This window comes from Tachysurus fulvidraco, chromosome 6 (assembly GCF_022655615.1).
Source record: "Tachysurus fulvidraco isolate hzauxx_2018 chromosome 6, HZAU_PFXX_2.0, whole genome shotgun sequence".
Classification (NCBI taxonomy): Eukaryota; Metazoa; Chordata; class Actinopteri; order Siluriformes; family Bagridae; genus Tachysurus; species Tachysurus fulvidraco.
Window position 1 is genome coordinate 30,069,357 of NC_062523.1, and position 20,841 is coordinate 30,090,197.

Below are 20,841 nucleotides of genomic sequence, written 5' to 3' on the forward strand. Positions count from 1 at the left end.
CACACACACACACACACACACACACACACACACACACACACACACACACACACACAGCATTCTTAAATGTGTGTGTCGGCTGTAAAGTCTGTGTCAGGTTTAATAATGATGAAAGAAACCTTTTGTCTGCAAGGTAAACACACACACACACACACACACACACACACACACACACACACACACACACACACACACACACACTCTCAAACACACACACACACACTAAAGTGCAAATTCCGGTATATTGGTGCGCGTGTGTGTGTGTGTGTGTGTGTGTGAGCGTGTGTGTGCGCGCGCGCGTGTGTGTGCGTGTGTTTGCCAGGAGAAATTTGTTTACTGCATGATGCAGTCTTGCTGGGAAATTTACTCCTACAATCCAACGCCCCCCCCCCCCCCCCGCCAAAAAAAAAAAACAACAATTAGAAAGAAAGACAGGATAAGTGAAACTTGCAGAAGAAAGGATGTTATTTGTATTTAGTAGTTAAAATGACTTGGTCTAAATCAGGAGTTCACACACAAACACAACCTCGACAAAGCTCCGGTGTTTAGAAATGTTAGATCCAACTTAAATTAATTCTTTATTTGAATTTAATGAACGATAAGTTACTCGATCTTATTCTTACACTTACAAAACTTTCATACCAGAACGTCGTCCTACGGATGTTAGTTTGACTGCTGGTTAGGATCGATGACGATCACCGCGAGTTTGCGTAGATTTTATCGACATTTGTACGATTTCGATGTGACGCGGTACGAGACGTTGCGTCTATACGCCACCTCACAGAGTCTGTCCATCGGTCCTGAGCTGTTTCCTAGGTGTGAGATGTCCTGCAGTAACGGCTTCACCTTCCACCTTGTGCCTTGTGTTTGTAGCTCCGGAATTCCGACAAGGAATAAAACACTTTAAATGATTTCTAACTCTCTGTCATCTGTAGAAAGGACATTATTCATAATAACCCTCTCTGGTGTTTATAACAGTTTATAATCACACTCTCCAGTGTCACCCAAATGAGGATGAGGTTCACTTTTGGGTCTGGTTCCTCTCAAGGTTTCTTCCTCTTCCATCTAAAGGAGTTTTTCCCTCACCAAAGTCACCAAATTCGCCTTAGACTTGTTCATTAGGGATAAATACAATAAATAAATTTAGATTTAAATACAAAAAACATTAATAATTAATGTATAAATGTTTTCACACATCTTGTATATTTATACGTTTATTTTTTATTGATATTTTTACATATATATATATTTAAGAAACCTTATGCAAATATACATACAGTAAAATACACAAATTTTTAATTATATATATATATATATATATATATATATATATTCAATTTCTATATAGACAGATATATGTAAACGTGTGTGTGTATATAATATGTGTGTATGTATGTATATATATATATATATATATATATATATATATATATATTTTATTAATGTATTTATTTATTTATTTAATCCCTGCTGCATCTCTTTGTACTGCACCTCCATCTTCCTCCGAATTTTTTCGACCGGACGTCTTAATTACGAGCGTCCCAGGAAGTCTTCGGTCGTCTCGTCTCAATCCGTCCCGAAGCACGAGGTCGCTCATCTTATCGCAGCTCGAGCTTTATGCTCGATTCAGATTCCGTCTCAATCACGGCAATAAAAAGCTTCTACCGAAAGAAGAAATGTAATTTAGCCGAACTTTAGTGACTTCTCGTCCCTCTTTATCCCTGTTCTTCCGTTCGGTCCAATAAGGAGATCTGATTCTAATCTAAAACAACAGAGTCATCGATCGCATCTGTCCATCCGCGCTGCGCTATCGACAAACCTGTTTCCAGTAAATTGGAGTTGGAAATCGTTTTTGAAAGTTTCTTGCATTGTGACTTGACTTGGGAAAGTTCTTCACCGGTTTAGAAATAAAAACAGCACCAGTCTTAAGCGATGATTTCTACTCTTGCCCCCATGGTAGGTTTTGTCTGTAAATAAATCCATTACGTAACAAAACGATCATATCACTGTGTGGAACACAAACATGCGACGCAAAGGGGGAAAAAACCTGATCTACTCGCTCGAGCTGTTCCTTTATACCTTTTATCAAACAGAACAAAGTTTTTTTTAAAGACACAAACCTGATGAATCCACAGCAGAAAAAAATGTCTAATGTAAAAAAAAATGTTTTAGAAAGAGTTTGTCATGAGCTGTTGTTGATCCAATACAATTGTATTCTATTTCTTTGGCACTTTTAATGATAAACGTGGTCTCGAAGCTGCTTTACAGAAGAAATATCGTAACACACAAAGATTATTATACAAAGATTAATATTAGGCTGGGGGTCACGGTGGCTTAGCGGTTAGCACGTTCGCCTCACACCTCCAGGGTTGGGGGTTCGATTCCCGCCTCCGCCTTGTGTGTGTGGAGTTTGCATGTTCTCCCCGTGCCTCGGGGGTTTCCTCCGGGTACTCCGGTTTCCTCCCCCGGTCCAAAGACATGCATGGTAGGTTGATTGGCATCTCTGGAAAATTGTCCGTAGTGTGTGAGTGTGTGTGTGAATGAGAGTGTGTGTGTGCCCTGTGATGGGTCGGCACTCCGTCCAGGGTGTATCCTGCCTCGATGCCCGATGGCGCCTGAGATTGGCACAGGCTCCCCGTGACCCGAGAAGTTCGGATAAGCGGTAGAAAATGAATGAATGTATAATAATTAATAATGCAAAATAAATATATACACTGGTATATTTATATATAACTACATATATACACACATACAGAGTAGAAATATAAGCTTTTTCTATATATCAAAGATTATTTATATATATATATACACACACACACACACACACACACATTCCTACTTGTTTCTGACATGACTTGCCAACACCCAGTGACACATTTGAACATTAATACAGAAGATTAACACCAAATGACGCACTACTAAACAATGTCATGCAATAGTCTGATACATAGAGCTGCAAAGCATCATGGGACACCGTCGGCATTTACCCACATACATACGGACACAGACATCCAGAGAAACGAGGCTTAGATTTTTTTAAGAAAAACAAAACCCCAAACACATTCTCCTGACACCAAACACTTCACTGAAATGTTATACCGTGATCGTTTAAGGAAACTCTTGCTTTTGTCTATGATGTCTGCTTTTAACAATTTGCTTAAGAAAAAAAAAAAAAAAAAAAAAAAAATCTCCATGTCCTCGGGCTTTTTTCCACTCGAAGAAGATATACAAGCTTTGCAGGGCCTGGATCTGAACAATGCATTGTTTTTTTTTCTTGCTTATCGGTGCTTATTGCTCGAGACCGACGAGGGTTTTAAATACTATTTGTTTAACTACGAGGGCAGTTATAAACCTCATCTCAGGGTAAATATCGACACCAGTCGAAGCTAACGGTTAAAGCATGCGACGGGTCGAGCGGACGAACAAGATCCGAGAAGTTAAGAGGTTACGACACGACTTAGATTGGACGTAAATTCTCCTGAGATGGTCCAAAACCTTAAAGAACCAAATGACTCTAAAAAAGGATGCATATGTTTTTTTTTTTTTTTTTAGCAAGGAAATAAAATCTATATCTCAGCATCCGACATAAAAACAAACGACGTTTGTAAAAGAACACTAACGCATGAGTCACGAGGTTTTATTTTTTTTTTTAATAAGTTTGCCTAATAACATGTCAACCCATTGGTATGTGCTTGTGGGAAACGTTTGTCTTTGTGTTAGTCAGACCCGTAACCACTACCCACAATCCAACACTGCCAGAAACTGACCTTCTCATGAGCTCATGTTCAGCGTGATTCCTCCAGCCACATAACTTTAAACTTCTGATTAGTTTGAGGTGCTGAGGAATTTTTTTTTAGAACAATAGTCAAGTGTGTGTGTGTGTGTGTGTGTGTGTGTGTGTGTGTGTGTTAGAAGTGTTCTCGGGTCTAAAGAAATCCCATTTCCCCCGAACCCGACGTGCATATTTTTTTTTTTTTTAAAGAAAGACCCGACCCGAGACAAACCCGAAAAAATCAGACCCGAGTCCGACCCGTTGGCAATTTTTTTTTAACCCGATTGGACCCGAATGTTGCGTAACTCTACACTAAAGTAACCGCTACAGCGTGGATTCAAAATCGATTGACAGGTCTGTTTCAACGAAAATTAGCTTACCGCCAGCCGCACGTCGCCGGCCACATGTCGCAAGCGGTCTTGGCAAACAGAGGAGAGGTCGGAAAAGGACTCGAGTCGATGCACACACACGAGATACAGTAGTTCGGGTCTTCTCGGGTCCGTTCGGTAAAAACACATTCGTTTTAAATGAACGTGTCTATTCACACACTACGGACAATTTTCCAGAGATGCCAAACAACCTACCATGCATGTCTTTGGACCGGGGGAGGAAACCGGAGTACCCGGAGGAAACCCCCGAGGCACGGGGTAGAACATGCAAACTCCACACACACGAGGCGGAGGTGGGAATCGAACCCCCAACCCCTGAGGTGTGAGGCGAACGTGCTTATCACTAAGGAACATATTTTACTGTATTTTCTTTCACCAGGCAGGTAAATAGACTGAACGTTTTTAGTTAATATAATGTTAACGATAACAGGACGTCGTTTCGTGGATTTTCCACAGAGTTACGTTAATTGTTATTGATTGAAAAAAAAAAAGTCAGGCAGCGTAAAAACAGAAAGAAGTGTTCTCAAATCGTCGTCGAGGGTCTTCAGCGTTTTAACATCAGAGCTTCGTTCTTCGGCCGTAAGATTTCTGGCTCGTTTGTAGAGAAACGATGTCGTGACTCGTAGGATGAACCGAATCCGTCCGCTGTTTCGTCTCTAGACCAAAAATTGATTACGTACATAATGTGCAGAATGGAGACATCACCCCATAATCACATTTCCATCATTCATATTGCACTCTTCTCACCGGTCCCTCGTCTCATTAAAGGCTCGTTATTGTCTTGTTAAGGTCTCATTATTGTCTCAGCAGAGGGAAGTCTCATATACGCTCGCACGTCGCAATATGGCAGGTTCCCCACTGTATGAGTCTGCAACTGTGACTAAACTCAGGGGAGGGTGTGTGTGTGTGTGTGTGTGTGTGTGCGTATCCTGCCCCTCTCCTTAAAGCAGTACCATTCTTTACCCCAATTACCCCAGACACCCGGTGACGTGAAGATAGAGAGTTTGAAGGACTGAGAAAATAAAAGATCATGTCCCTGAGGCTTTGGAGAAAAATGAAAAGGACCAGGAAAGCATGGGCGAAGGAACAGATGCTCATCCTGTCTAACTCTGGAGTTAAGTGATCTCAGCTCAGGTGTGTGTGTGTGTGTGTGTGTGTGTGTGTGTGTGTGTGTGTGGGTGTGTGATGATGAGACTTGGGTGCATCCAACAGTGCAGTCAGTCACAAAAGCACTCTTAGGAGACAGAACGATGTTTTCTGCTCTGTACTGCATCCCTTTTTCTTTTTTTTCTTCCTTCATGCTCTGTTTCCATCTATTTTTATTTGCATCTATCGCAGCGTTTATCCGTCATTAACTCCAAACGGAGCTCGGTTGCAAAATTGTCCTCTGAGAGTCGCACCAATAAAGCTTCACTGGCCTTGATTTCCCACCCTTTTGCCCAAAATAGTTTTGAGAGACTCCGACGCAGTCGAAACACATCATGAGAGTGTGAGAGAGAGAGATGATGATGATGATGATGATGATGACGGGTTGAAAAACACTTTCATCATACGGAGCAGAAAGAAATGCACGTATCCTTCATTCCTTAATGACCGCTTTCTCACAGCCTCCCCGTGCTTTAAGCAGTGGAACATTCACGCTGCCTTGTTCATCCACAAAAGTGATGCATCAAGCTGATTAGCTTTAAATGACTTGCTACATTTCCCTCCGTAGGGGTTCCTTTTAGTGGTCTCATGCTGAATCGTATTAAAAAGTATACGTTCTTAATCAGAGAAAGGAAAACAATCGCTCTTTATCTCTTTACAGCTGAAGTGCATGTGACCTTGATTTGGCTTTTTTCTCTCCGGAAAGCTGGACTTAAAGATAAACTCTATTATAGATAAAAGCGATCGAGTCATTTCATTTGGTTTGGAAAAATAAATCGGGAAAGATTAAGTTATGACGAGATGGGTGGGCGGTGGCTTAGTGGTTAGCATGTTCGCCTCACACCTCCAGGGTCGGGGGTTCGATTCCCACCTCCGCCTTGTGTGTGTGTGGAGTTTGCATGTTCTCCCCGTGCCTCGGGGGTTTCCTCCGGGTACTCTGGTTTCCTCCCCCGGTCCAAAGACATGCATGGTAGGTTGATTGGCATCTCTGGAAAATTGTCCGTAGTGTGTGTTTGTGTGTGTGAATGAGAGTGTGTGTGTGCCCTGTGATGGGTTGGCACTCCGTCCAGGGTGTATCCTGCCTCGATGCCCGATGACGCCTGAGATAGGCACAGGCTCCCCGTGACCCGAGAAGTTCGGATAAGCGGTAGAAAATGAATGAATGAATGAAAAAGTTATACGATTTTTTTGGACGCTATGTGTAGTGAATGGGTTTGGGGGTGTGGCTTCTCTACAACCCTGAAATCTCAACATAAGTGCGTTTCTGAATCTTTGTGCTGATTGGTTGAATCTTGATTTAATTTAGTTCAATTTGCTTGTATGGTGCTAAGTATAGAAAATAATAACAATTATTCATTCATTCATTCATTCATTCATTCATTCATTCATTCATCTTCTACCGCTTATCCGAACTTCTCGGGTCACGGGGAGCCTGTGCCTATCTCAGGCGTCATCGGGCATCGAGGCAGGATACACCCTGGACGGAGTGCCGACCCATCACAGGGCACACACACACACACTCTCATTCACTCACACACACACTCGCACACTACGGACAATTTTCCAGAGATGCCGATCAACCTACCATGCATGTCTTTGGACCGGGGGAGGAAACCGGAGTACCCAGAGGAAACCCCCGAGGCACGGGGAGAACATGCAAACTCCACACACACAAGGCGGAGGCAGGACTCGAAACCCCGACCCTGGAGTTGTGAGGCAAACGTGCTAACCACTAAGCCACCGTGCTCCCCAGAATAACAATTTTAGCTTTTAAATCGAAAGTTTATCCGTAATGATCGAGCCTGAGGTGATGGTCATGAGGACATGTTTTTAATTTTGATTAAAGAGAATCAAGAATCACAAATTTCACTAATCCCGCTTCAGAATAAAATGTTCCTTATCCCGAGGTTAAATGACAGGATTGGAATAATAATAATAATAATAATAATAATAATAATAATAATAATAACCTGCAGATTAAAGCAACTATTTTCAAACCCTTAACTTCCCCACACGGACAACCCGGACGACTCTGTAGGCTTCTGTTACACAAAGTACGATCGTCTTTGTAACATTTTTCCGCACGGCTCGGTCCGAGAGGACCGCAGCCGTCAAGCTCGTCAAATCCGAGATGCCCGTTTAACAACACAAAGAGAAACAAAGGTACGGAGCGACGGGGAAGAATGTCCCCTTGTGCGCGGCGGCGGTAGCTCAAAGCCAAACAGAATGCTGCTCTCAGTTTAACGTTTGATCTGATGGAGAGATTAGACGAAATCAAAGGCTCGGCTAACCTCTCCTTAACCTCGGCCATGAATCTAATTCTCTCTGCCCTTTTCCTTCAAGCCTCCACAATATTAGATTTATTCATATTCCATCTGGCTTTGATATTGCACTTGCTGCACAGGGGTCCTTGAATAAGGAAATAAGAGACAGACAGCAGACAAACCCGGTCTCTATTCTCTCTGTCTCTTTTTATCAGACACACAGACCCACAGAGTTTCCTCATATTTTCCACACTCCTACACTCTGCGATTGATGTGCATGCGGGTACTTTGGTGTGTGCCGGTGCACGCCGATGCGCATGCAGGTGTGAAAGTTTCGTCGCAGCGGTTTCACCTTTATTTCCGCCTACCGTCTGTCCGATAACTCCGACTCGAGATTAGACCTTAGATGAGAGTCAGAAGCTCTGTACTTTCGGATGTGCACGTTTTGTGTGGAGCTTTCTGCAACGTTGTCTCAAAGCGAGAGCTTAAGTCTGACTTTTGCCTTGATGGACTGTGTATAAACACACACACACACACAAACACACACACACACACACACACACACACACACACACACACACACACACACACACACACAACAAACAGCCACTGACATCACTGCACTGACGCACAAAAGGCCTGCTGGCACTAACCTATGCAGGCAGCATGCTAATGCTAGCCAGTGTTTTGTGTGTGTGTGTGTGTGTGTGTGTGTGTGTGTGTGTGTGTGTGTGTGTGTGTGTGTGTGTGTGTGCGCGCGTGTCCAGGACCAGTGCCATGCTGGGACCTAATAGAGAATTCATCCACAGGACCGAAAGCCACCAAGCGGACATGTTCGAGTTTGTGTGTGTGTGTGTGTGTGTGTGTGTGTGTTAATCATCGCAGCTCAACTCCTTGTCAGTTAACTCGGTGCTCTTAATTTAGAGCTTTTATATGACAAGAACACAGGTTTTGACAGGAAGCGTAACAGACGCTGATTTATTCGTCCTCCTCTGAAAGCACCTTGTTATTCTCGCCTTTATGTTGCGCTGATAAAATCGAGCGCAGAGATAAAATCAATGTGAGTGAAAATTATCAAACGTTTCTGCCTGGACGTGTTGGTGCGCCTCATCAGAAGTGGTTTGTGTTACTGTGTCAGCTTGTCGTTTCTTTGTGCCCCCATGTGTGTGTGTGTTAAAGAGCTTCCCCAGCTGGTGTACCTTTATTTATCTTCCCTGTTGATGTGCTGGTGGGAACCATAGCAGGGGGCATCTCTGACCTCACCAGGGTCCTAATGTCCACCCATCTGACAAAACACTCCACCACAGGGTGTTTGTTTTTTGGGGGGTTACTCAGTGTGTGAGTGTGTGTGTGTGTGTGTGTGTGTGTGTGTGTGTGTGTGTGTGTGTGTGTGTGTGTGTGTGTGTGTGTGTGTGTGTGTGTGTGTGTGTGTGTGTGTATTAATATGTCTATGTGTGTGAGTATGTTTGTGTCTGTGAGCGTGTATGTGCACGTGTGTGTATGTATAGGTCTATGTGTGTGTAGTATACACGTGTGTGTGTGTGTGTGTGTTTGTGTGTGTATTTATATGTCTATGTGTGTGTAGTATACACGTGTGTGTGTGTGTGTTTGTGTGTGTATTTATATGTCTATTTGTGTGTAGTATACACGTGTGTGTGTGTGTGTGTGTGTTTGTGTGTGTATTTATATGTCTATGTGTGTGAGTATGTTTGTGTCTGTGAGCGTGTATGTGCACGTGTGTGTATGTATAGGTCTATGTGTGTGTAGTATACACGTGTGTGTGTGTGTGTTTGTGTGTATTTATATGTCTGTGTGTGAGTATGTTTGTGTCTGTGAGCGTGTATGTGCACGTGTGTGTATGTATAGGTCTATGTGTGTGTAGTATGCACGTGTGTGTGTGTGTTTGTGTGTACACTGTATGTGTGCGTATACATGCCTATAATTGTGTGTGTGTTTGTATACATGTCTATATATGTGTGTGTGTGTTTATATGCCTGTGTGTGTGAGTATGTTTGTGTCTGTGAGTGTGTATGTGCGCTTGTGTGTATGTACACGTGTGTGTACGTACACATGTGTGTCTGTATAGGTCTATGTGTGTGTATTATACACGTGTGTGTGTGTGTGTGCACTGTATGTGTGCGTATACATGCCTATATGTGTCTGTGAGCGTGTATGTGCGCGCGTGTGTGTATGTACACGTGTGTATGTATAGGTCTACGTGTGTTAATGTGTGTGTAGTATACACGTGTGTGTGTGTGTACGTACACATGTGTGTCTGTATAGGTCTATATGTGTGTGTGTAGTATACACGTGTATGTGTGTATGTGTTTGTGTGTACACTGTATGTGTGCGTATACAAGCCTATATGTGTGTGAGTGTGTACATGTGTGTGTGTTTGTATACATGTCTATATGTGTGTGTGTGTGTGTGTGTGTGTGTGTGTGTGTAGGATGTAAAATGAGACAGGAAGTGTGTGCAAACTTTCAGAGGTCACTAGGTTGTGAGTGCTATTTAGGAGTAAAGACGTCTTTGTGCGTCCCAGAGAGACAATCATCTTACCGTCTTAATGCGTTAAACACATGTGTGTCTCAGGGTCTGTTCATCTGTCCTGTTTACCTCTGAGGATGTTTCACTTCAACACACTTTGTCCTTTACTGAACAGGAACTCGTAACACAATGCTCATAAATCCTCGCCTGGACATTTCAGCTTTACGTTACACACCAAGGAGCCACGGAGGAGCCGGTTAACGCTGAGGTTGGAGTTCAGGACGAGTCACGTGAATCAGACACTTGCATCATCAGTCCTGAGAACAAAGGCACCACTGTTCAGTTCGGTGTAAACGATGTGCTCAGATTAACATTAATCCTCGGTCTGATCAGATGTTTGGCTTCATCATGACTCTGACAAAGCGGCTTGTTTAAGGACTGTTTTGTCAACGAGGGTGAAGATGAATTTCTGCTCTGTGATTAAACGCCGTCTTTTGATGGATTTACACTCCGTTTTAATTCTATTTAAACTCACTGTATACAAAACAGAAGACAAATGAAAATCACCTTGTAATGTTTATAATTAGGTTTATAAAACGTTATATCGTAGTTCTTTTAGGACTATGTAGATGAACTATAATTAAAAATAGTATATATATATATATATTTAATAAAAAAGATCGCAATAAAATATATATTATTTTATTTAAAAATAAAATATGGCTTAGCTTCTAAAACTCGGTAGCGTCAATACGATTCATATTTGTTGGGGAAATAAAAAAAGAAATGATTTTTTTATTGATAAATTCGAAACGAAAATATTTTTAAATAGAAATGATTGAAAAATATTTTCATTTAAATTTATTCATATAAAGAAAATAATTTAAATGAAAATATTTTTAAATAGAAAATTATTTTAAAATACTTTTTAATAAATAGATAAATAAATAAATAAATAAATAAATAAATAAATAAATGTATTTATTTATAAATGAGATATAATGTTTAAATAAAAAATAATCATAATACAAATTATTATTATTATTATTATTATTATTATTATTATTATTATTATTATTATTATTATTATTATTATTATTATTATTATTATTATTATTATTATTATTGTTGTTGTTTAAAGCACTGCAGAAGCTACATAAGATATTTCCATGTTTCCCAGAAGACAAAAGAATTAATGAATCAATCCTGCTGTTCAAAAGTTTATACACCCTCCTGACTCTTAAAGAGTCGGTGTGGTGTTCTTGAGCCTGACTGATGAATCTCAGCATCATGTAACATGCTGGAAAAGTAAAGAACGTGCAGGAGTTGGAGGATTATTCTGAAGAACATGGTGCGCTTTAACTGCTGGAGACGAACGAAAGACTCCTGAACAACTCTGTCATTAAAACAGTCACCGATCCTCCAGGGAACAGCAGAAAGGGTGAAGAATCAAGTGTGTAAAGATCTGAACTGGTTCAGAATTATAAAATGAATCAGCTGATTTAAAAAAAAAAAAGATTTACTACTACTTTGTCCCACAGAAGCTCGTCGTCAGCATCCGTCGGTCCTCTGGTTCGGTCTCATGTTGTGTTTGCTAATCTAAGACTAAGTGATTAATAGTAAACTCTATAGTAATTGTGCTTGAGCAGCTGAACACCATCGTACTGATTAAGGGAGAAATAAAAGCTGCCTTCTTTTGGTTACTTTAGTATCTGGAGCATCAGGAGTTGGATAGACAGGAAGAGAAGATGTTACCATGAAAATAATGATAGATCTATCTTCCTGTCCATTTTTAGACCTGTAAACAAATCCCAGAGGGCACGGAGGCTTAGTGGTTAGCACGTTCGCCTCACACCTGCAGGGTCGGGGTTCGATTCCCGTCTCCGCCTTGTGTGTGGGGTTTGCATGTTCTCCCCGTGCCTCGTGGGTTTCCTCCGGGTACTCCGGTTTCCTCCCCCGGTCCAAAGACATGCATGGTAGGTTGATTGGCATCTCTGGAAAATTGTCCGTAGTGTGTGAGTGTGTGAGTGAATGAGAGTGTGTGTGTGCCCTGTGATGGGTTGGCACTCCGTCCAGGGTGTATCCTGCCTCGATGCCCGATGACGCCTGAGATAGGCACAGGCTCCCCGTGACCCGAGAAGTTCGGATAAGCGGTAGGAAATGAATGAATGAATGATAAATGAGGTGAAATGAGAGAGTATGGGCTCAAAAAATGTAGCTCATGTATCATATATTTCTCATCCACTTGTGACCACTTGTGGTTGAGGATCATAGTTGTGCATTTCACTACACGGATTTGAGACACATACAGATGTTTTCCTTTCCATCAGCAACTCTGACACAATCTATCTGACGTCTAGCTATTTTTCCTAAATTAAAATATATATATATATATATTTATTTTTCCCTTGCTGGTGACTTTTAAAGTGTGTTTATTTATTTATTTATTTATTTATTTATTTATTTATTTATTTATTATTTAAAAAAAAAAAACTTTTATTTGAAAAACGGTATTTTTCATATTTCACATCGTCAAGAATTGAAAAAAAAACAAACAAACAACAGAAATAAAAAATAAAGAAAATAAAAATAAGAATAAAAAAAAAAAGTTGAGAATTCAGGAATAAAATTTTTTTTTAAATTTTAACCAAAACCTTGAGGGTGCTTTTTTTTTCACCCCTTCTGTTTTTTAGCTTTCGGTTCTTTGATTTATTTATTTATTTATTTATTTATTTATTTATTTATTTATTCATTCATTCATTCATTCATTTATTTATTTAGCCAAATTTAGAAATCAGATATACACAAATCCTAAATAAATAAATAAATGAACAAAAACATCAGTATGAACACGTTCCACCTGGAAGCTTTAAGCTCTTCTCTGTACTACTAAAATCTCATTCTGAGAAACACACACACACACATATATAGACATTCTGAAAAAGAAATAATCGCTCTGAATTTTTTCAGCCTTCACATCTTCAGTCGCTGCGATAATACACAACTGCGTCAGAATAAGGAAGCATTTCTTCCAGGCCTGGAACTAAAACAAAGTGTTTTGATTATTATAATGTTCGTTGCAGACATACTGTATTTTGTCATTTATAATTTGGAGCTCCGAGTCTTTACGAAACAAACCCCGGTGTGTGTTCTTGCTGTTCCTGAGATTTAAACACCGCTGGTCTTTGAGAAATGAACGTATTTGACAGATAAATTAGCCTGATGTTTGTTTGGTGGCACAAAACTATCACCATCAGGATCGTCACTCACACCACACGCTTTTACTGGAACAGCAGTTACAGCACAATTATGAGGTTTTTTAGCACCTGGTGGTGCTTAAAGTTGTGAAAAAGGTTGCTTTGATGTGACAGGTGAGTGAGTGACGTGGCTGATGTGACGCCATGTGTGTGTGTGTGTGTGTGTGTGTGTGTGTGTGTGTGTCTTTCCCAGACTCCTGCTGACTTTGGGGACAGGGGAATGACTTCAGTCAGATGCTGAACAAACAGTAAACAAGGGTTTTATGGAGCCGCAAGACACACACACACACACACACACACACACACACACACACACACACACACACACACACACACACACACACACACACACACACAAGCAGGTAAACAAAACTGATCCTGTCTGACCATAGCTCCTGTGAGAGGATGCCCACCCACTCATCTAACACACACACACACACACACACACACACACACACACACACACACACGGTCTGATTAATTAGTTTACATGCATTCACGACAGAAATCACAAACAAACCACACACATCCTAACAATCCTAACACACCGAACACCTGCTAGCAGACGGAGAACACACCACCCTCTTTTTTTTTAACATTTTTTAACCTATCACTCGGTTTTGGTGTCACGCTTATCAGCTGAAGGAAGAGTGTATCTTTACACGCTGACACACACACACACACACACACACACACACCGAGAGGATGGTGACGAATAAAGACACTCAGAAAGAAGACCACACACATCTCTTACCTCCTTACCACCATGTTAAACAGTAACAGGAGAGAATAGGAAGCTGTAGAGCTGTGTCGAAAGGTGTGTGTGTGTGTGTGTGTGTGTGTGTGTGTGTGTGTGTGTGTGTGTGTGTGTGTGTGTGTGTGTGTGTGTGGGTAGTGATACACAGAGCTGTTCTGTTTAGACTTTCCTCTTAAAGTTCACTCACTTCAGCGTGCAGCACAGACGGATTAAATAATTCAAGTCAGAATTCGAAGGCACTTAAAGAAGTCTTGCTTTGACTGTGTGTGTGTGTGTGTGTGTGTGTGTGTGTGTGTGTGTGTGTGTGTGTGTGTGTGTGTGTGTGTGTGTGTGTGTGTGTGAGACCTACAGAGAATGAGAGATGTTCATGTTTAGAGGGATGGAAGATTTTTTTAGTTGAAAAAAGTGTGTTTGTATCATTCTCTCTCTCTCTCACTCACTCACACACACACACACACACACACACACACACACACACACACACACACACACACACACACACAGGCGCACACACAAACACACACACACACACAGAGTCTCTGATGGACAGCCAACTCGGTGTAAACACTTAATTAGTATTTGCCAAGCTAAAGGGAAGTGGAAGAAGGGGATTAGCAACAACACACTGCACTTAAAATTAAGTCACACACACACACACACACACACACACACACACACACACACACACACACACACACACACACACACACAGGAAGAGGGAATCTCTGGGGCACGATAGGGGTCGACAGTGACATGGCTCCGAGTGACAGGCAAAAAAATCAACAGAGGTAAAAATAAGAACAGAAAGGAGCAGGAAAGGAAAAAGAAACCTAGCTGTTGTAGGACGAAGGATCGAGACGAGCTCCTTAAACCGAGAAGGCCGAGTTTGCCCGTTTGACCCGAGCGCCTTTTTTCTTCTAACACTCATTTAACCCATCGCTGTCTCGGGTTAGTGCTAATGGCTTTCCGCACATCCAGACGCGGTCGAGTTTTCCTTTCTGCTTGTCATCATCCCAACAATAATTTACCCAAAACCCAAAGATCACCGTCTCCCACCTTTATCTTAAATTACAGCATTCTTCTTTTTTTTTTCTTTTCCCACAATCATGCCCAGAAAGCAGCAATCAAGATAATTTCATTTTTATTGGACAACAAAGAGCAGTCTCTATTTTTTTTTTAAAATAAATGTCAAGATACAGCTTGACAAAGAAAACACACTTTTTTTTCCTTCACTTTTTGATCAGATCTGAAAACGCAGATCCAAACTCTCTCTTGCTTTTTATATTTATTATCTATTGTGACCTCCCCCCGGTCCAAAGACATGCATGGTAGGTTGATTGGCATCTCTGGAAAATTGTCCGTAGTGTGTGAGTGTGTGTGAGTGAATGAGAGTGTGTGTGTGCCCTGTGATGGGTTGGCACTCCGTCCAGGGTGTATCCTGCCTCGATGCCCGATGACGCCTGAGATAGGCACAGGCTCCCCGTGACCCGAGACGTTCGGATAAGCGGTAGAAGATGAATGAATGAATGAATCTATTGTGATGTGACATAAGGATAAGTTCGGTGACCCATACTCAGAATTCGTTCTCTGCATTTAACCCATCCAAAGTGCACACACACAGCAGTGAACACACACACCATGAACACACACCCGGAGCAGTGGGCAGCCATTTATGCTGCGACGCCCGAGGAGCATTGCTCAAGGGCACTTCAGTCGTGGTATTGCCGGCCCGAGACTCGAACCTACAACCTTAGGGTTAGGAGTCAGACTCTCTAACCATTAGGCCCGAAACAGTCGAAAAAATAATAAAATCAAATAAATAAATACATAAAATTAAGTGGTTTATTCAGAAATGACATAAAAGATGCCAAGATGAGACAAACTACTGCATCGAGCAATAAAGAATACGACAAAAAACAATTCCACCCTGTGGAAAAAGTGATTTTTGTAGAAATGTAAGATTTTTATTTTTTATTTAAAAACATGTGATTTATTATTTATTTATTTGTATCTATATTATTATAGATAAATGATATCAGTATTAATAATATAATAAATATAATATAACTATTATATTTATTATATTATATGATATTTATAGAAAAAATATTTATTTGTATTTATATTATTATACATAAATAATATCAGTATTAATAATATAATAAATATAATCTAACTATTATATTTATTATATTATATTATATTTATAGAAAAAAATATTTATTTTCTATCTATTATTATAGATAAATAATATCAGTATTAATAATATAATAAATATAATCTATTATATTTATTATATTACATTTATAGAAAAAAATATTTATTTGTATCTATATTATTATACATAAATAATATCAGTATTAATAATATAATAAATATAATATAACTATTATATTTATTATCTTATATTATATTTATAGAAAAAATATTTATTTGTATCTATACTATTATACATAAACAATATAAGTATTAATAATATAAGTATAATATAAATATTATTATTTTATTGTTTTTTTTCTAGAAATTTACTTGAATTTTTGAAATAGAAAGAACAGGATTCTTCTTTTTAAACTCCTACCGGTGAAGACGCACAAATCATGAAGGAACTGATTTATAATCGCACTCTCCGGTGTCACCTTGATGAGGTTGGGTTCACTTTTAGACTCTTTGGTTCCTCTCCAGGTTTCTTCCTCGTATGGCATCAGGGAGTCATCGTCTTCATCTTTGGTTTGCTCCTTATGATAAATTTCTATAAAGCTGCTTTGTGACGTTGCACTGAAACACGAATCTTTGTAGTTTTCACCGTCATTGTGGTTGTTCCTGATGTAACAGCGAGCTTGTGTGTAATCAATAATGAGCTTAATTATTACTATTATTATTATTATTATTATTATTATTATTATTATTATTATTATTATTATTATTTTCTTTTTAATCTTCCAAAATGCCTTTGGAAGGGAAATTAGAAGCAGATACAAAACTCACACTGTAAAAGCACTTACTGTACACACAATCATATACAAACTACTTACACAACTATGGGGTTTACATGACCGTTTTGTGTGTGTGTGTGTGTGGGGGGGGGGTTCCTAAACCCACCACTGCTCAAACAATTCCACTTAATGCACCATTTCCCCCTAAACTCCTTGAATAAGACGTACTGTTGTATTGTTTGAGCTGCTGCTGCTTTCCATAAACACAAGATTTATTTGTATAATTCCTCTCTTACAGCTGTGTGTGTGTGTGTGTGTGTGTGTGTGTGTGTGTGTGTGTGTGTGTGTGTGTGTGTGTGTGTGTTAGTGCTGTAAGTGTTGTAACAATAATAAATATTAACAGGATGTATTCCACCTGAACATAGCTAAAAGCACCCTATTATGCCCTTAGGCCAAGGTGGTAGAAGCTTGTAGAGCAGGTCTCTCTCTCTCTCTCTCTCTCTCTCTCTCTCTCTCTCTCTCTCTCTCTCTCTCTCTCTCTCACACACACACTCTCTCTCTCTGTCTGTCTCTCTCTCTCTCTCTCTCACACACACACACACACACTCTCTCTCTCTCTCTCTCTCTCTCTCTCTCTCTCTCTCTCTCTCACACACACACACACACACTCTCTCTCTCTCTCTCTCTCTCTCTCTCTCTCTCTCTCTCTTTCTCTCTCTCACACACTCTCTCTCACACTCTCTCTCTCTCTCTCTCTCTCTCTCTCTCTCTCTCTCTCTCTCTCTCACACACACTCTCTCTCGCCCTCTCTCACACTCTCTCTCTCTCTCTCTCTCTCTCTCTCTCTCTCTCTCTCTCTCTCTCTCTCTCTCTCCCTCTCCCGTTCACCTGAACTGAATTATTCATTGTCGACTTCTCTTATGTTTGGATTGGAACGCTTAAATCCACTTAACGAGAAAGTTGCAGCGTTTTCTTTTCGAATCCGTCTGTTCATCTTAGCTTAATAGACGGAGGCTAAACCAGACGTTAGCTCTGACCGGCACTTTGTATCAACTTTGTGTGTGTGTTGTGTGGGTGTGTGTGTATGTGTGTGTTGTGTGGGTGTGTGTGTGTATGTGTCTGTTGTGTGGGTGTGTGTGTGTGTGTGTTGTGTGGGTGTAATTATTTGGCTAAGCAGGCCTGCTCCTGTTAGGTCTGAGTGTTTGAGCACAGGAACGTCGTCGTCTTGCCGCAGGGACGTTTTAGCTTACATTTTAGCTAACAGTTGGGGGAAGTGTGGGATGTCGGTGCTGTGGTGTGGAGAAGTGAAACATGATTCCTGGGAAAAGTGGAGGATGTCTGAAAGATCTGGGAGCTTTCCATTGAAATGTCAGTATTTTTTAAGAACCCTGTCTATTCTGCTGTGGATACGTGACCTGACACAAACCTGTATTATGATGCTGCTTTCTGTGCTAATGGATACACGCGACCTACCTGACCGTCCTCACGCCATAACCCTGAGTCTGACCGTCCTCACGCCATAACCCTGAGTCTGACCGTCCTCACGCCATAACCCTGAGTCTGACCGTCCTCACGCCATAACCCTGGTTGGAGTCTCGTCTCTTGGTGGTTCACTCTGTTGGGGATCGATCTGTATGGACAGCCCATGACACGTGGTATTGCTTCGGATTGAACCAATCACACTGTCTTTGTATTGTTGTTGTGGTACAACATTTGAAGACTTCAGACTTCATGACCTGTTGGTTCCTCAGGAGCTCTCGGTCACACAATTACACTTCTGAATCCGGTTCCTCTCAAGGTTTCTTCCTCATATCATCTCGGAGGTTTTTCCTCACCACCGTTACCTCAGTCTTGATCATTAGTGCTAAATGTTAGAGATAAATAATCTTAATTTTAAACTTTACAATTTTATTTAGTTTTTATAAAGCTGCTTCGAGACGACGTCCGTCGTTAACGGCGCTATACGTTTATATATCGAACTAAATGTGGACAAAATGTCCCTGAAAATTATGACAAAATAAAAACAACAATTTTTTTATTATTCTTCTTAAGTCTCCTGTAGAGTTCTTGGAACACTTTCTTTCTAACTTAACAAGACGTCCCAAAATAGGGACAACGGAAGACACCTTACAAATGAGTTCGAGTTTTTGGTTCCGTAACAATCCAGACGGATCAGAAATCCTCATTTTTTTTCCATGATGCTTTATTTTTTAATAAACGAAGTGATTTCTTTTCTCCTGTGTGATCTGTGAAGGCTTCATGCAGCAGCAGCAGCTCTGAAAAAAACGGACAGTCGATGGACATCACTACACAATTGGCCTTGTTAGAACCACAAGGTTGTAATCGAATTGATTTGTAGTACTGTACGTGATTAATCATTTTCGTTTGTTTTTTAGTTTTATTGTTATAGTGTATTAACACTTATTATTTAAAGGCGTTGGTAAAGGACACCACTTTTAAGACCACCACGTTTTTAAAGATGCCAATAATTCAGTTCAATTTTATTTGCATAGCTTTTTTTAACAATGGACATTTTACAGAAATATATTTTAACGGACAAAGTTAATGAAATCTAGAAATTCAGGATGTAAACGATGCATTAAAAAAAAAAAAAAGTATCCCCAATGAGCAAAAAAGTGGCGGCGATGAAGGAAAAACTCCCTGAGACTACATTAGGAAGAAACCTTGAGAGGAACAAAAGGGTTATTCGAGGCCAAAATGTCTAATTATTTGCATGGTGGCTTAGTGGTTAGCACGTCTGACTCACACCTCCAGGGTTGGGGGTTCGATTCCCGCCTCCGCCTTGTGTGTGTGGAGTTTGCATGTTCTCCCCGTGCCTCAGGGGTTTCCTCCGGGTACTCCGGTTTCCTCCCCCGGTCCAAAGACATGCATGGTAGGTTGATTGGCATCTCTGGAAAATTGTCCGTAGTGTGTGAGTGTGTGTGTGAATGAGAGTGTGTGTGTGTGTGCCCTGTGATGGGTTGGCACTCCGTCCAGGGTGTATCCTGCCTCGATGCCCGATGATGCCTGAGATAGGCACAGGCTCCCCGTGACCCGAGAAGTTCGGGAGAGAATGAATGAATAAATGAATGAATGAATGAATGAATGAATGAATGTAGCTCAGTCACAATTCTCACCCTATTCTTCCCTAGAGGCACAGGCTCCACGTGACCCGAGAAGTTCGTATAAGCGGTAGAAGATGAATGAATGTTTTCTATAGTTATTTATACCAAGACCAAGACAATAATTTTCAAAACAAAGGCACAAGATTGCGACTGGTTCAACAGAAATGTCAATAATTCCTAGACAAGTCCAAGTCAATATGAAAACAAAATGTCAGTAGCCTAGAATTTATGCTCTTTAAGCCTTTATTGCACTTTTTTTATTTTTGTAGTTCTGCCAAATGAAAATAAATAATTAAAAATTTAAAAGCCGGCATCGGCGCTTTGTGTTCATTTCTTTTGCCTTTAGTCCAATTCATCTTTAGTTACACGTTATTAAATTACCTTTCACTGCTAATTAACGTTAGATCGGAACCTTGGACTGATTTGTAAAGCTCAACAAACTTTAAATCGGTGTGGACCACTGTGATGATGTCATTAGAACTTTGAATCGGAAGTTTTTCCGGTACAATCACGGTATTAACAACGATTAAGTAACGAGTTCCTGTTCCCGAGGCCTGTACTCTACTCTGGGTGAAGGAACATCATGAACATCAGATGGTTCCTTAAGGATTCCATGAAGAGTTCCACTCCGATGATGTGAGAGGTCTGGGGAGATCGTGAACCAAACAATTCCAAAGAAGCTTGTGAACTGTAGCTAAAAAACCTGGAAAC

At 40.5% G+C, this 20,841-nt stretch overlaps 1 long non-coding RNA gene across 1 annotated transcript in view; it reads left to right on the plus strand.

Annotated features, from left to right (window-relative positions):
• The window catches only part of LOC125141517, a 45,424-nt gene extending 34,886 nt beyond the window's left edge, over window positions 1-10,538 (plus strand). The window contains exon 3 of the long non-coding RNA XR_007140917.1: window positions 10,234-10,538. This is a non-coding gene — a long non-coding RNA (uncharacterized LOC125141517). The remainder of the gene's footprint in view (window positions 1-10,233) is intronic.
• The last annotated feature ends 10,303 nt before the right edge of the window (window positions 10,539-20,841 follow it).